The 16,290-nt window shown below is 37.4% G+C and overlaps 1 long non-coding RNA gene across 1 annotated transcript in view; it reads left to right on the forward strand.

Moving 5' to 3' along the window:
• The window catches only part of LOC146892535 (uncharacterized), a 44,082-nt gene extending 29,784 nt beyond the window's left edge, over nucleotides 1–14,298 (forward strand). The window contains exon 3 of the long non-coding RNA XR_015004380.2: nucleotides 14,085–14,298. This is a non-coding gene — a long non-coding RNA (uncharacterized LOC146892535). The remainder of the gene's footprint in view (nucleotides 1–14,084) is intronic.
• The last annotated feature ends 1,992 nt before the right edge of the window (nucleotides 14,299–16,290 follow it).

Consider the following 16,290-nt stretch of genomic DNA (forward strand, 5'->3'; position numbering starts at 1 on the left):
CCTGGGGTTTGCTTGACTCCTTTGGAGCTCACTGCCTCAGGCCTGCTCTGTCCTAGATAAGGTCAGTTTTGGCCCATGAACTCTTTATCTCAGAATACATGCAGAAGTGTTAACACATGTGTGTTACTCTCTGAGTATGCTTTGTTTGTGAAAGAATCTTAGATCAATTATAAAATTATTGCCTTTCCATGGAAAAACTGGAAAACTACCAAGTTAGATAGTACTATCATGAAATAATCTAACATGTGATCGATTCCCTGTTAGGATGCTTTTTCTACTAAGTGATAAACCACTAATTAAACAATAAAATCTTCTCTCTGGTGCACAAATGAATATTTTCTAATAGAGGTATAAGCAAGGGAATACTGAAAACCCCTAATTAAATCTCAATAAGATGAAAGAAGCCACAAACTCATCAAAAGCTTTAGTAATACCCAGAAACTGTTGGAGTAGAAAGCAATAGAGCAGGAATAAGTGATTGGCAGCCACACACAAAAGAAATGAAGCAGAATGGGTGATACTTTGGTCACAGGGATGACAAAACTGAACAATAATTTATAAGGGGAAGAATATATTGAACCTGAACTGTCACTTTTGTGTTCAACAAAAACTTCTTGGCTGTTGGCAGTGTACAAGAGACAGTTCAAAGAGCAGAGCTTGCTGCAGCAGAGAAAAGAGATAAAAACACATGACTTTAGGGGACTTTCTTTCGACAAAAGGTGCTATTTTCTTAGTCACAGGGAAGTTCTTCTGGAGTGATTACACAATATGGTAGATAACATTCTGTGCTGCCATGCTTTGTCTCTTCCATACATCTTCAACACTGTGACTCTTGTAGCAAGGAAAACTTAACTGGTGATGTCAAAGCTAAAAGGGTGGTCAAACAGAGTATTGACTAGCACTGGTTCTCAGTGGAGAGAGGTATCATTCTGATGGAGAGGAAGTGAGTTTGCCATTGCTTTCAGGTACTGTTGGAGACAGCAAAGGAAGTTCATTCTGTACCAAAATACAGTAAAAGTTTTGTGACTGTTTCCCTATTGTTTGGTATAAGGTTTATTTATATCATTTATTTTCCAAATATATTATCTTTAGAAAGAGCCAAGGGTCACATGTAAGGCAAAATTGCCCAGAAAATTTGTTAGCACTTCTCAGGTGTTTCCTTTCCAACTTGTTAGAAATGCTCAGTGTTCGTTGTATTTCTTCTTTTCACCTGAGTCCTTCCCTGCCACATGTCTTCTGCCTCCTCCACTATACAAATGTCAATTTTTAAATTCCTCTCAAGTAAACTTTATTATCTATGTGCCTCATTCTTAACATCTTTTTGACAATTGGTTATTGTCTCCTTTTTTTAAATTTAATCAAGAGTGTCTAAAGGAACAAAATAGACATATTAACATATATCTAATTAGTGGGGATTTATTGGAGTGAATGACAGCATATAGTCTGTGGTCTGGCTATTCCCAAAAATGACTGTCTCCTAACAGAAAGGTCAAGAACTGATACTTATTCAGTGAACATGTTACAAATGGCCTTCAGTCTATGTTGGGATCCTAAATAAGTCAGTTCTAATACCAGTGAAGGAATGTTTCAGCAGAAGGATAGATGAAATTCCCAGCAAGAGTGAGAGCAAGAAGGCAAAAGCATTCCTTTTCTGCATCTTTTTGTGGGGGCTGATACCAGAAGATGTGGCCTAGATTTAGGATAGGTCTTCCCACCCCAAAGAAGCCAAGAACAATTTGTCACAGATTTACCCAATTGCTTGAGTTTTCATTAATTCCAGATATAATCAAGTTGACAATCAGATTAGCCATCACCATTTCCTTAGGGTGGTTTTATAAAATAAAGAGTTTTACTACAACTTTTTAAAACATGCATATAAAATATACTTTGATAATATTAACCAATTACCTTAGTGTAACATGAAGGCCGGCTTGTTGGGGTATCTGTCCTGCCCAGTACCCCACAGCCGGCAAGCCCAAAGAAAATCACACACAAGACTCCATAAGATTATAAACTGATTGGCCCATTAGGTCAGGCTACTTATTAGCTCTTATAACTTATGTAACCCCATTATCCTTATCTACATTAGCCACATGGCTCAGTACCTTTCTCAGCTGGGCAAGTTGCATGTTGCCTCTTCGGTGATCTGCACAGGAATGGCGGAGGAGGTTCCTGTTTCCTCAAATACTTCCAGTCTCTTTTCTCCACCTCTGCTTCCTGTCTGGCTTTCCTGCCTGTACTGCCTGCCTGACCAATCAGCATTTTAGTAAAATATGATTGACAGAATGCAGATAATTCTCCTGCACCATTTCCCTTTTTTTTTAAACAAAGGAAAATACCCATAGTCCATTTGTTGGGAATGTGGGCATAGTATTTCAGGCTACTTCTGGCTGATTGGGGGCACTGATAATCTTATGGGGACCTAAAGAAAATTTAGAGTTATATTCAAGTCCTGACTGAAGTATCCTGTGAGTCTCAATCATCTCAGGCAGCAGTCTTGAATCAGTTCTGGATATAGAACTCAGACATCCGGGCCATCTGTTCATACCGGGGATTTCTCTGGTGGTGGTCCTTTGTCAAACTGGATTTTTCTTAACTCAGAATGAATCCACAGCCTCTCATTTTCTGTGGAAACAAAAGCAAAATCTCTTCTCCAAAGTAACATACCTTTTGACTTCAATTTTGAAGCCAAGGTATTTTCAAAATACCTATCTTGGGTTAGTTCAGCAGCATTTATAAACAAAAGTCTTTTAGCAGCTGTTGCTCCTTCCTCAGCATTCAAACAATTCAAAGAGAACATAATAACATACAGTATCAAGATTCTCTGTATATTTTCCATCTTTATTTTAACCTCTATTTCTTGCATTTTTACTTTGACTTTTTGAGACAGGATCTCTGTATATCTTTGTCCTAGAATAATTCTATAGACCAGGCTGTCCTTGAACTCACAGAGATCTATCTGTCTCTGCCTCCCAGGCATTGGGATTAAAGGTGTGTACTACCACACCCAACTACTCACTTTCTTTTTAACTTTAGCTTTTAGCATGCATATATTTTTAACACACTGTAAAACATTTAGAGGTTTTCTTCATCTTTGAATCTCTCTTTACTGTATATCTCTCTTATTCTGACCACATGAGTCGTTAAAGAGAACGACTATCATGGCTTTGATAGCTGAATCCAGCCCATTCCTTAGCTTTCCAGCCTCATGGTGGAGGTACCGCTGGGGCCATTTTCCTTGCCACAACGCTACAGTGTTTCAAGGTCCCTGCTAGCAAACAAGGTGCAGCATTCTGCTCACAGACCACACTCAGTTGGACTGCCTGCCTGCATGAGTCAGAGTTTGTCCTGGTAGGACAGCCCAGAAAGCCAGCATTTTAAAACTGCAGCATAGCTTTTTTTCCTGCTATGGCTGAAAGCCGAAAAGCATGCGTTTAGCTTTTCACCAACACCGTCTAAGTGTTTCATGGCAGGACCTCTTAATGAGCTACAAAGTTTTGCAGCTAAAGCTGAGTCAGGAAGCCTCTCTTAGATGAGAGCCTTGCTTGCCTCTAGCAAGCAGAGCAGACCTGAGAAATTGCTGCTACCAAGAAAACATGCTTTACTCAATTCTTTCTCAAGCTTTCTCAGGCTTTCTGTGGATTCAGTTATCCACATTGAGTGCCATTTGTAACATGAGGGCCAGTTTGTTGGGGTTTCTGTTCTTCCCGGTACCCCACAACTGGCAACTCCCAAGGAAAATCACACACAAGACTCCATAAGGTTATTCAAGTTGTAGTACATGCCTTTAATCCCAATGCCTGGGAGGCAGAGCAGACAGGTCTCTTGTTGGTACCCAGGTTTTTTCCCCTTTGTTCGAGGTGTTATGCAGGGCCGTTTTTCCTCTGACTTTCTTGCTTCTCTGCTCGCTGCACCGGCCTGGGGGATTAGCTTAGAGAGAGCTTGGCCCTCTTTTGTTATGGTAATTCCACCTGCAAGCAAGGTTCCCACCGCACGCCTAATCTGTCTGACACCGCAGCTACTCTCTAGCCGGTGGCGCCGGGCGCCTGGCAACCTCTTTCCCTGTTCCGGATGGAAGGGGGCTCTTTTCCTTCTGCCCCCTAGTATATATACCCGACTTGTGCTTAATAAAGCTGCCATTTACTCCTTTGGTGAATGAGGCTGGTTTCTCTGTGTGTGTCTGTTCAACCCCTAGGATAATTATCCATTCTCGTGGGCTTGATTCGGGAAGCGCACCTGAATCAGAGCGTGGGCTTTGCAGATTGGGCAGTACAGTCTCTGTGAGTTTAAGGTGTGGTAGTACACACCTTTAATCCCAATGCCTGGGAGGCAGAGACAGATAGATCTCTGTGAGTTCAAGGACAGCCTGGTCTACAGAGTTATTCCAGGACAAAGATATACAGAGAACCTGTCTCAAAAAGTAAAAGTAAAAATAAAAGAAATAGATGTTAAAAAAAAAGTTGCATAAAGATGGAAAACACACAGAGAAGCTTGATACTGTATGTTATTATGTTCTCTTTGAATTGTTTGAATGCTGAGGAAGGAGCAACAGCTGCTAAAAGACTTTTGTTTATAAATGCTGCTGAACTAACCCAAGATAGGTATTTTGAAAATACCTTGGCTTCAAAATTGAAGTCAAAAGGTATGTTACTTTGGAGAAGAGATTTTGCTTTTGTTTCCACAGAAAATGAGAGGCTGTGGATTCATTCTGAGTTAAGAAAAATCAGGTTGGATAAAGGAAGACCACCTGAGAAATCTCTGATAGGAACAGATGGCCCAGATGACAGAGTTCTTCATCCAGAACAGGTTCAAGACTGCTGCCTGAGATGATTGAGACTCACAGGATACTCCAGTCAGGACTTGATTATAACTCTAAATTTTCTTTAGGTCCCCATAAGATTATCAGCGACCCTAACCAGCCGAAAGTAGCCTGAAATACTATGCCCTCATTCCCAACAGATTGACTATGGGTATTTTCCTTTGTTTAAAAAAAAAAAGAGGGAAATGGTGTGGGAGAATTATCTGTATTCTGTCATGTATTTTAATAAAACACTGATTGGCCAGGCAGGAAGTATAGGTGGAAAAGCCAGACAGGAAGTAGAGGTGGAGCAAAGAGAATGGGAGTATTCTGGGAAGCAGGAAGCTTCCTCTGCCATTCCTGCCCAGATCACCGAAGAGACAACATGTGAGCTGTCACACTGAGAAAGGTACTGAGCTGTGTGGCTAATATAGATAATGATAATGGATTAATATAAGTTACAAGGACTAATAAGAAGCCTGACCTAATAGGCCAATCAGTTTATAACCTTATGGAGTCTTGTGTGTGATTTTCCTTGGGAGTTGCCGGCTATGGGGTACCGGGTGGGACAGAAACCCCAACAAGCCGGCCCTCATGTTACACCTTAGAAAGAAAATCATCACATATTTTTTCCTCGTATATGGGATCTATCTGTCTGAGTCTGTGTGAGTGAATGTCACTTATACCTGGGCACATGAAGACATCAGAAAAAGGTATCAACTTCTTAGTCCTAGACTTTCACATGGTTGTAAGTCACTGGAAATGGGTGCTAGCAACCATCTTTTGGTCCTCTGGAAGAGCAGCATGTGCTCTTACCCACTAAGCCATCTCACCAGTCCAAATTTAAAATTTTAAAGATCAAAACCAGTGCTTTAAGCACATATTGATTATTTGGGGCTTTTTATAAGGAATGTGACTAAAAGTTTCATTGTATTAAAGATCCAATTTCAAAGTCTAAGTCTAAATCTAAAAAGAATACTAATCACGTTAAGTTTTCTGAGTAGTCAAATTATTTTCAATATGCCATATCTTTTCAAGGCATTAACTTTTAGAAGACACCTAGTGAATTAATTTTGTTGTTACTACATGGAAATCATATGTTCTCATTATCTGTATCTACAAAATAGACACTAACTGATTCTAGAAAACAGAATTGCTCTTATCAAATCTTTTCTTGCAAAACCATAAAATTATACAACACTGATTTCTTGAGAATTGTTCTGATCACAAATTATTAATGGTGCCAGAGTGATTCTTAGATATCCATGAAGATCATGAAGATATTTAGAAACACTGGCATAAAGACTTCAAGGAAAGACATTTTTAAATTCATTTCTTTTAATTACTAATTTTTAAGCTAATTATTTGGTGCCCATCAACTTTGTAAGCTGTCTAATTCATTTTTTCTTTTTGAGATTGTAATTTAATCATAACATTTTTCCTCTAAAGAGAAGATCATTATTGAATAGTTTTCTAGAACTTCTTTTCACTGAAGAATATCTTTAAAATACAAACAGCATATATTTGTTGATATTTAGGGGTGAAGAGTAATGTCTCCTCATATATCACAGAGGTCAAGACTGGAACAGGTCATTGAGGAAAACAATAGCAAAATTTATACCTGAAACAGAATCTTTCCAAACGTTAGACCCAAACTCATTGAACATTTCTTGAATTCCATGAAGAATATCCAGTCATGCAGAAATGTGAGTAAACACACCTGAAGTATGACCTCATGGTAATGATCCAGGGGAATTCTGCAGTACCTGATTTCTGGCTAGTCTCTGTAACATTCGCTCACTATTATAAAACTCTTCATGAATGAAGCTAATCTTTCAGGCATGGTAGGTTAGTGTATTCTCTTATAACCACACATAACACTTATAGGCAGAGAAAGTCAGAACATGAACTTTCTGATTTTTATAGGTTGAACTTTGAAAAGGAATTTCATTTTTTGTGATCCATTTGAGAGGAGTGAACTTTTAGTTTCTATATTCTGCTTGAGAGAAAACTGAAAGAAAACAGGGGTGCAAGAAGGCCAATGAGAGCTGCCTTTTAAGACTCTCCTATCTTCTGCCAATCAGCATTCTCAGTACAACAAGGGCCTGTGCTCTGAGGTGTGGTATTCCGAGATCTGAAACAGACAATGAGCAACGTTGTCCTGGAAACACTCATAGGACCCAATATATGTTTTCAGTAAATGAAAAGAACTAGACACATGTTTATCATAGTCCTAATTTTGTCCACTTTACCATAGTGATATTTGATATCACCTTCTTTCAGGATCCCCACAGTCCAACACCCCAGAAGTTATTCTGTATATTTTAACATAAATAATTTTTATAAATAGCCTAATTACACCACTTAGTGTGGGGAGTGTAACTATAAAAATATTTAAAATATTTTAGGAAAATGTTTTAGGATTTCAAAGAAGAAATTCAACAAAGAAAGTCCCTTTTATTTTTACTACTGAGCTGATAAGAATAAGAATTCTGAAATGTAAAAGAGCCACAGGACTTGTTTGGTTGTGCTTGTTTTGCTAAAAGGCAAGCCACACAATATAAAAGATTTCTTCACAAATTTAAGATTCTTACAAAGGCCGTTTGTGTTATTACCACACAATTTACTTTCATATTGATGCTGTTGATATTAATTTGTCCCTTGATCATTTTTTGGTATATTTTTCCAGCATCATTCTTTGTGTCAGTGATACAATAAAATATTAGATATTAAAAGGTACAAGCATGATTTCCAAATAATCACTCTCTGTAGTGTTCAAGATTTAGATTCAGACTGGTACTTGGTTAATCTAGTAGGGTATATGGCCACTGTTTCCCAAAAAGTTCAGGAACCTGAAGTGCTCATGTTGCTGTGGAGTTATTATAGGAGGATAAAAAAAAATCACACCTTGCTGGACTAATGTATCTGAGAAGCGGGGTGATCCTCTCTGTAGTTACCCGCCTCCTTATTCTTCCAGATGAACACCACTTCTACTGCTTTAGTTGAGACTGTTCCAAAAAGAAAATTTCCTTACATAAATTCACAAAACCAAGGTCATTAGAATTTAAATTTAGTGATTTGTGTGAGCCATGTAACTCTATCTCTATGCCCTGAGAGTTAAGGAAATTTTGTTAGCTCTTCTTGAATCCAGTCCCTATTTCAGCTGTTTCTTTGGGAAGCAACATTTAGTTTCCAAAAGAACTGACCAACACACAGAGATGATAGAGATAATTAAAAGTATATATAACCTGAGTCATATAATCATATGAATAATAAAGCAAAGTTTAAATAGTTTAAGGGTTTAGTCAATATTTTTAACCATTCTTCAAGTGCTTTTGAATGTTTCCAATATTGCATAGTCAGAAAAGCAAATTGAGCAAGAATTCAAACACCCAGATTCCTACTCTAGTTTTTCCAGATATTGAGCTACATAATATTTATGTACGACATTTAATCTGAGTTAAGCATTCCATGACTGGCAGTGTGAATAATATCTGCTTTGTCACACCTAATGGCTATAAGGTTTACAGAGCAGTTAATGGACTTGAACTTCAAAGTGAAGCAAGTATAGTCTTCGATAACAGTATATTATTGAATCTCTATGTCTGTTTCTAACCTTTTACAATTTAAAGGAAAATTTGAAGTAATATATACTTAGTATTGCTTGCTTTACAAAAAGCTCCAGTTAGAAAAAAAAATGTTAAAATGACTCCTAATTATATTCTGCTATACTCATAGATTGGTGCTTTGTCCAGCCATGACCAAAGAAGCTTCTGCCTGCAGCACATGGGAACAAATACACAGTCAGACTTTACATAAAGCATGAGAGATCATGAAACACTCAGCCCTAAATTAGATGTCAGAGAGGATGAATGATGCTAAGAAAACAAGGCCCTCTAAGTCAACATGATCAAGGCTCATATGGACTCATAGAGTCAGAAACAGCATGCACAGGGCCTGTGAGGATCAGCACCAGGTCCTTTGTACATTTATTATGGCTTCCAGTTTAGTGTTTTTATGGGATTTGTGAATATGAGAATGAGTGGGTCTTTCTTTCTTATGACACCTCTCAGGCTCTTTTCTCTCTGTTTTTTTTTTTTTATTTTTTTGTTGTCTTCTCCAACTTCTGTGTGATAGTTTGCATTTTATCTAATGTTTAGTTTGTTATATTTTATCATTATCTCTTAGAAACCTGTTCTTTTTAATTGAGAGACAGAAAGGGAGTAGAGAGATGGGAGGGGAGGTACAGATAAATTGGAAGGAGTAGAGACAAAGAAAATTATAATCCAGCTATATTATGTGAGAAAACAATATAATTTCAATAAAAGGGAAAATAAATATGGATGGTATAGCCAGTAAGACGGCTTAACAGGTAATAGCTTCTGCTACCAAGTCTGATGACCTAAGTAAGATCATTTGACCTTCCTGATGGAAAAAAAGGGCTGACTCCCACAAGTTGTCTTCTGACTTCCTCATGTGGTTATACATATGCATAAATGTAAAATCTAAAGTAAGTAAGAAAGAAATATGGAAGGTAAATGGGCATAGTTCATACGTATCTATAATCTCTGTAATCTCATCACTCAGGAGGCTGAGGCAGAAGAATAACAAGTTCCAGGCCAGCCAGAACTACATCGTAAAACCCTGTCTACAAGAATGAAATTGAAAAATGTTGAGTGTCATTTAAAATTATGTATTATATTATTAAACACATAAATACATACAGCCACCAAACAATTTATATCATAACGCAAAACCACAGTGTATGCAATGTCATGATGACTTGTTACTTTTCTTCCATACAAGAATGATTGAGTGCAGGCCCTATGAGATTATAATCTTTTTCTGCTTTGTCTATTGCTCTGTTTTCCATCCTTAAGACACAGCCTGTCACACAGGAGGCAATCAATAATATATTAACATTAACACCTATGTGCCAGGCATCTTCAACATGGTCCTGTGTAGGAGCCCGGAGAAGTGGATTCATTTCACCTTGACTAGAGGTCAGAGAGTTCGGGCCTAATCTTGCTCCTTCAAGGTTATTGACATGAGATTTGACTTACGGTGTGGCTACTAACAAAGATATCTTGTCCTAGGGTATGGTTACTTGATGTTTTGGATATTAAGAAGGCCCACAAAAGTAGGTCTGTTCCACCTTGACTAAAGGTCAGAGAGTTCAGGTTTAGTCTTGCTCCTTAGGCTATTAATAGATTTGACTTAAGGTATGGCTACTAACAGAATGTCTTGACCTAGGGTGTGGTTACTTGGAGATTTGAGAATTAAGATGATAATCACTTTGATTGTTCCTTGTATCACAATTAAAAAAGTATTTTTCTTTCTTCCCCTCTTGTGGATTAGGGTATTTAAAGATCATAAGAAATAAACAAGGGTACATTCAGTAGTCACTGGATTGCCCTCCCAGTACTATGCCTGTTTCTTCTGTAACTCAGCTTATTGGGCCTAACATTTCTATTTGACACACCACTACCCTGGAATGTACAAACCTCTCAAGGCTGGACCATGACACATGCCACCCCAACATGTGGTTACAACAACCCTGTGAGTTAGGTACTATTTGTTACTAGCCACAAGCTACAGATATAGAAACTGGGACTTAATCTATCTCATAATTAAACAAGAGAATAGGCAAAATTTGAAACATGTCTAAGTTCCATAACCCATTCTATTAAATACAACTATTTACTGATGATAATTTTTTTAATAAATGAATGAATCTTTGTCTTTCACAGTCATTTAATGTCATTAAGGATATGATCTTAATTAAGTGTATTTTATGGAAAAGATGGCTATTTCCTTTTGTCTCTATAGCAAATAACAAGACTATCTTCTTGGAATAAGAGCAGAAAAATTTTTGAACATTCTGAGAAATAGATTATATAGGGCAATGGGTTGTAAGGGATTTTGTCTATTAAGTCTTAACAGACATCAGATGAATTGATATACAGACTTTCTCATAAAGCTCAATCTCTACCACCACTTTGAGTAAGTTTGTTATTCTAGTAAGCCGGGAGGACATTTAATGGAAAATTTTAGCCCAAGCAACACTTCAATCAGTTATCATACAGATCCTAAGGAAACTCCCAACACAGAAGGCAGTTCTTAGATTCTATTCTGGCTTTACTATTTTGAGGATTTACTTGAGTTTAAGCTGTTAACTTTGATTTTCAGAAGCTAGAACTCTCTACCATCTCCCCCTGAAAGTCAGCTGATGTATGAGAGTTACGAAGTGGCTGTGCAGTTTCTACTGTTAATCACAAATGCCCTTCAGCCAAGACCTTACCTCACTAAGGAAAGATAGAAATCTGGTTTAAAAAAAAAAAAACGTGAGAATTATTATGGCAGCCTTTATGACTACAGAAAAAGAATAAGTTAGAAAGATGATACAGATCAAAATTATGTAATAAGGACATATGAATGGGGTTCAGGTTACTTTCTCTTTGTATTCTTTTCCATTGTAAGGTTAATATTTAATAAAGGCTTACTCTACATTGATTTCAATAGTCAATATATTCACCATTATCCAATGTGACTCATGGCAAAGTTCTTAATACCTCATATTTCATAGGCAGTGCAACCTCAGCGGTACAACTTGTACTCAATACTACCAAATTTCACTCAAACAATTCCTTTATCTACTTGACATGGATATTTTTATTTAATCCTCATCGTATCCTACAAAGTAGTACTTCTCACACCTTCCACTACACTTGAACAAAGTAAGTTTGTCCAAGGTACATCTAGCCAAGGAGTCAAGATTCTACTCCTAGTATCTTAATTTCCAGAATTCCCAAGATATCCATAAAAAGTTCTGTATAACTCTTTGGAAGAAGAAAGCCAGATCTAAAGTTGGCAATGAGCATAGACTGCATTTGGTAAAGCACAATCAATCTAACAACTTCCTCTACAATGCATATGTCAAAGACCTGCACAGGCACCCCCAAATCTGTTATTGTGCAAAACACCCTGACATTTCCAATCATAACCCACTAAAGAATTCAGTTACATTTTTCTTTCACAAATTAAAGGGAAACAAGTGATCAAAACTATCTTATCTAGTCAGAGGTCAAAACCTTTGGAATGCCTATGGAATGACTAACCTTTGAAGTCACAGTTGGCTTTGCCTTTTTCCGAGGAGAGTGCCTTATTCTCAGGTCATAGGTTTCTCTTCTGTAAGAATTACCATGATGATGTAATCTCTGACTCTCCTCTTCTCAAGGCTGCTGTGGAACCCAATATAGACCAATATAGGTCATGTAACAAAATTTTATCTGTGCCACTTGCTGAGTTGTCTTCTTGCTCTTTATACTAATGAATACTTTTATTTAGTGTACCCCCACAAAAATAAAAGTATTATTGCTAAATTTTGAGGAAAGTTTTCTTATGAGCAGTTTATTAAAGAGGCAATGCAAGATCCTAGAGGCCCCAGTTACTGAATAGACGTAGGAAGGTAAGGCTTTTTCAGTTCCCACTTTATTTGAAGAAAATTGGATGAAAAAATTGGGGAAGTAGAGTTTTCAATAAATGTTTATTATTAAAGCCAAACATGATGGATATATCTTTCTGGCTTATTCATGTTGAAGGAGATGGGTTCATGATAGAACTCTGGGTCTGGTTCTAGCTAGTATAAAATTCTCTCTTTCTTTCTCTTTCTCTTTCTCTCTCTCTCTCTCTCTCTCTCTCTCTCTCTCTCTCTCTCTCTCTCTCTCTCTCTCCAAGCTTCACAAGACTCTTCTGCAAAATGGAAAAACAAATATCAAAAATATCAAATCTACCTGCCTTGAAAGACTCTTGTTAAGATTGAATGACTAGGCTGGGCGGTGGTGGCGCACACCTTTAATGCCTGCACTCGGGACGCAGAGGCAGGCAGATTTCTGTGAGTTTGAGCCCAGACTGGTGTTCAAGAGCAAGTTCCAGGACAGGCTCCAAAGCTACAGAGAAACCCTGTCTCAAAAAAAAAAAAGAAAAAAAAGATTCGCATTAGTGAAATGTTTAGCAGGTCTGACTCATAGCTGTTGGAAAATTTCCCTATAATTAAATACCAGGCTTTACTTGAAAATGTACACAGACTTTGATCCTCTCTACTTCCTCTCTCGGTGTTGTGTAAGGTTCTCACAAAGCCAACAGACAAGCAAATCAAAACAACTTACTAAACACTTTCAAGAAAAGCACTAAGTTAGTCCTAAAGACAAATATTCTTAAAATCATTCATGAATAAATGGCCAACTTCTAGAAGTTCAAGTGATTTCTGAAATAGGAAGATAAAAATCTTATAGCAAATACAAAAAAAGTAGATGAGAAAAAGAAAGGAAAAACAGTTCATTCAGAGAACTAAGAATTTTAGAAAACAAAAAGAACAAAATGTCAAGAGGAAGATTAAAAGGAAAGAACTTTTCAAAAGCCTTTCCTTTATAGAGGCATTAAACATTTATCAGCACACAGATAGCCTTTCTTGACCATGGATTCCTCAGTTGTGGATTCAACAGGCAAAGATAGCACACATTTTAATTTCATTTTAACTGGACATATGAAGTTTTTTTTATTTCTTACTATCATCCACTAAATAATATAACTACTATCACTAACTTTCTTCAAGGTATTATAAATAACTTTGAGATGATTTAAAGTATGAAGCAGCATAGCTCCAGGTTGTCTACAAATATTTTGGAATGGTATACAAAAGATGAGCAACACATTCAGACTTTGGTATCTATAGAGATCACGGAAGCAGTCCTCTGTAGGTGCCATGGGGTTGGTGAGTGGATAATGTGGATGGAGGGATGGATAAATAAAGTGATAAAGAAAATACTGGCTAGGCAGTGGTGGTGCACATCTTTAATCCCAGCACTTAGGAGGCAGAGGCAGATGGATATCTGTGAGTTTGAGACTAGCCTTATCTACTAGAGCTAGTTCCAGGACAGGTCCCAAAGCTACAGAGAAACCCTGTCTTGAAAAAACACACAAAATAAATAAATAAATAAATAAATAAATAAATAAATAAATAAATAAATAAAGATACCATAATGGTTAGGTATTGACATTTGTGGAAAGGAAAGGAAGGACAAAGAAGAAAGCAACTCAGTGTGTGTGGGTAGGGCATGGCTAACAGGCAATTTTTAACTGATTTATTATTATTTACGATGAATAGTGGGTGCGGACTGATTCTCTTTCATCGCAGTTATATCCTGATAATGAGGGGGTCTTCCATAGTCTGCAGGTCTGAGCTTAGAGCACAACAGTCATTAAAAGTTTCCTTTGTTCACTACAGAGGCCTGGAAGGGCACATCTTATCCTGTTCCCATGACCATGGAGGTTCTTCAACAATGAGAAGCAAAATGACCAGAGGAAACGACTGAGCAGCAGGTCACTTCTGCCTGGGTCTAAAGGTGGAAATGAGTGCAAGAGGAACTCCAGAACCCAACAACCTATCATCTCAAAACCCTCAAAAATAAAAGTAAGCATCTTCTTTCCCGGAAATCCCAGACCAATCTGGTCATTTCTCATTCTGTCCAAGTGGTCACAAGCTCATCTCTTTGTGGAAAGTAGTCACTGTGGTCAGAAGTAATGTGATGAACTATTTGGTTGGTTTCCCCTAATCATGAGCTGTTGCCCAGAAAAGTGTTAACACCCTGGGTAGAAAAAGGAAAAGAGGCAGGCTGCTAAATAAGGGTAGAAAGGAAAGAATGCTGAGAGACAATGGCCCCTACATGTACACTCTAGATGGAAATGAAACTAGAATTCTGGGTATATTTCAGGGTGGTATAAAATTAATTGGAATATACTAATCATATGAAAGTCTTTTCTTAGAAGATAAAGGAAACACACAGAACCAAAGGTGCTTTGTGGTAAAAGTTTTCACAGAGAGGGGATACAAGACCATGTGTGGATGTGGAAGATTCCAATAGAAACTACGCTTCTTGTTAAAAAAAAATCTCAAAAAAAAGAAGAAAAAGAAAAAACTAAAAAAATCACATATTCACATATTCTGATTCACCTAGAGGTGGGGGGGGGGGTTATAACCACATTTCTAGCAAGTTACTCCTTATTTAGGATCTTATCTTACAGATGAAGACTATGGGGTATTAAATAAAAAAATGGAATGAACAATGCAGCATAGAGAGTTGAGGTGCAGATGAACAAATCCTAGACAACACTCCACTTTAACTTCTGGGAATTAGGCAGTTGCAGAGTGATGGAGCATGCTCTTTGAAGACCGAGAATGATGTTGTGACCTAGAACATGATTCAGGGATACTAAGCTTCTGGCATCCTCTCTTTCTCCCCTACTGGAGTGTTCATGTACAACAGCTATGCTCATGCTCAGGATAACGGACACAAAACATGGCTAAATAGATAAAGAATGTTCTGTCATTGCCATCTTAATGAAAACATGATCTGGAAGTGGGGGGAGGTCTTGGAAAAGACGCTAGACTCATCTTTGATCACCTCACTGCCAACCACAGAATTTCAGTCACATGGAAGTGGTTCCCTCACAACTTAACTTTTAAGCAGTTCTGGAAATAATTACACTGAATGAATCAGAGATCAGAAAACCATACAAATTTGCCTAGTAAGAACGTGTCAGCACCCTAGACTGACAGTAGTTTTTAAAAAGTACCTTGTCAAAATGAGGAAGTAAAGTTTCATTAGTGAAAAGGATATTTCCACATTTTTTGACCTGACACAAAATCATATAATTATTTTGTTGATGTTGACCTCAGCAGTGAATTTTATAAAGCAATAAATGTCATGCCAAATACTTTCAATAAAGTCTTTAATTGAAGATTCAGAGTAAATCAGATAAATCTGTGTCCAGTGTGTAAATTTACTATTGAAAACTACCCTCTTTTCAGTTGTGTTTCATGGCCTCAGATGCTTATCTTGTTACGCTATTCTATGGAGAGTCACTAATTCCCTAGAACTAAAATTCATTCTTTGAAATCTTAAAAAGCTTCTCAATTTCAGTAGATTCCCTGCCCACCTCTTACAGCTCTTCAGTTGCCTTGCTGTTCACTTCACTGTATCATAACAAAAAAAAGAGAAAGAGAACGCATAGAAAAAGCTTGAAGACTCTGATTAATTCTTGACTTTACAAATAATACCTTTATAATAAATATCAGATAATAATTTTTTCCTTCCATTCCCTTATTACCAGGTCAGATTTTCATCTTTTTCCCCTTTCTTCCACAATGTATGTATCTCATCTTTCAACTTAACATATATATTATATATTTGTACTCACCAAAAACTCCCCTTCTCCTCTCTCTCTCTCTCTCTCTCTCTCTCTCTCTCTCTCTCTCTCTCTCTCTCCTCTCTCTGCCTTAGAATGGCTGTTGGCTGCAAAAGCTCCTGTGGGTATTTGCCCTTGTTTTGGTTTATAAACCAACAATCTACAATGTTACACAGAGTTTTCCATCATCATACGTACTTACTGAGGCAAGAAAACAGTTCAGTCATTCAGAAGATCTAAGTAGC

Source organism: Myodes glareolus, chromosome 11, assembly GCF_982192425.1.
Source record: "Myodes glareolus chromosome 11, mMyoGla1.1, whole genome shotgun sequence".
NCBI lineage: Eukaryota > Metazoa > Chordata > Mammalia > Rodentia > Cricetidae > Myodes > Myodes glareolus.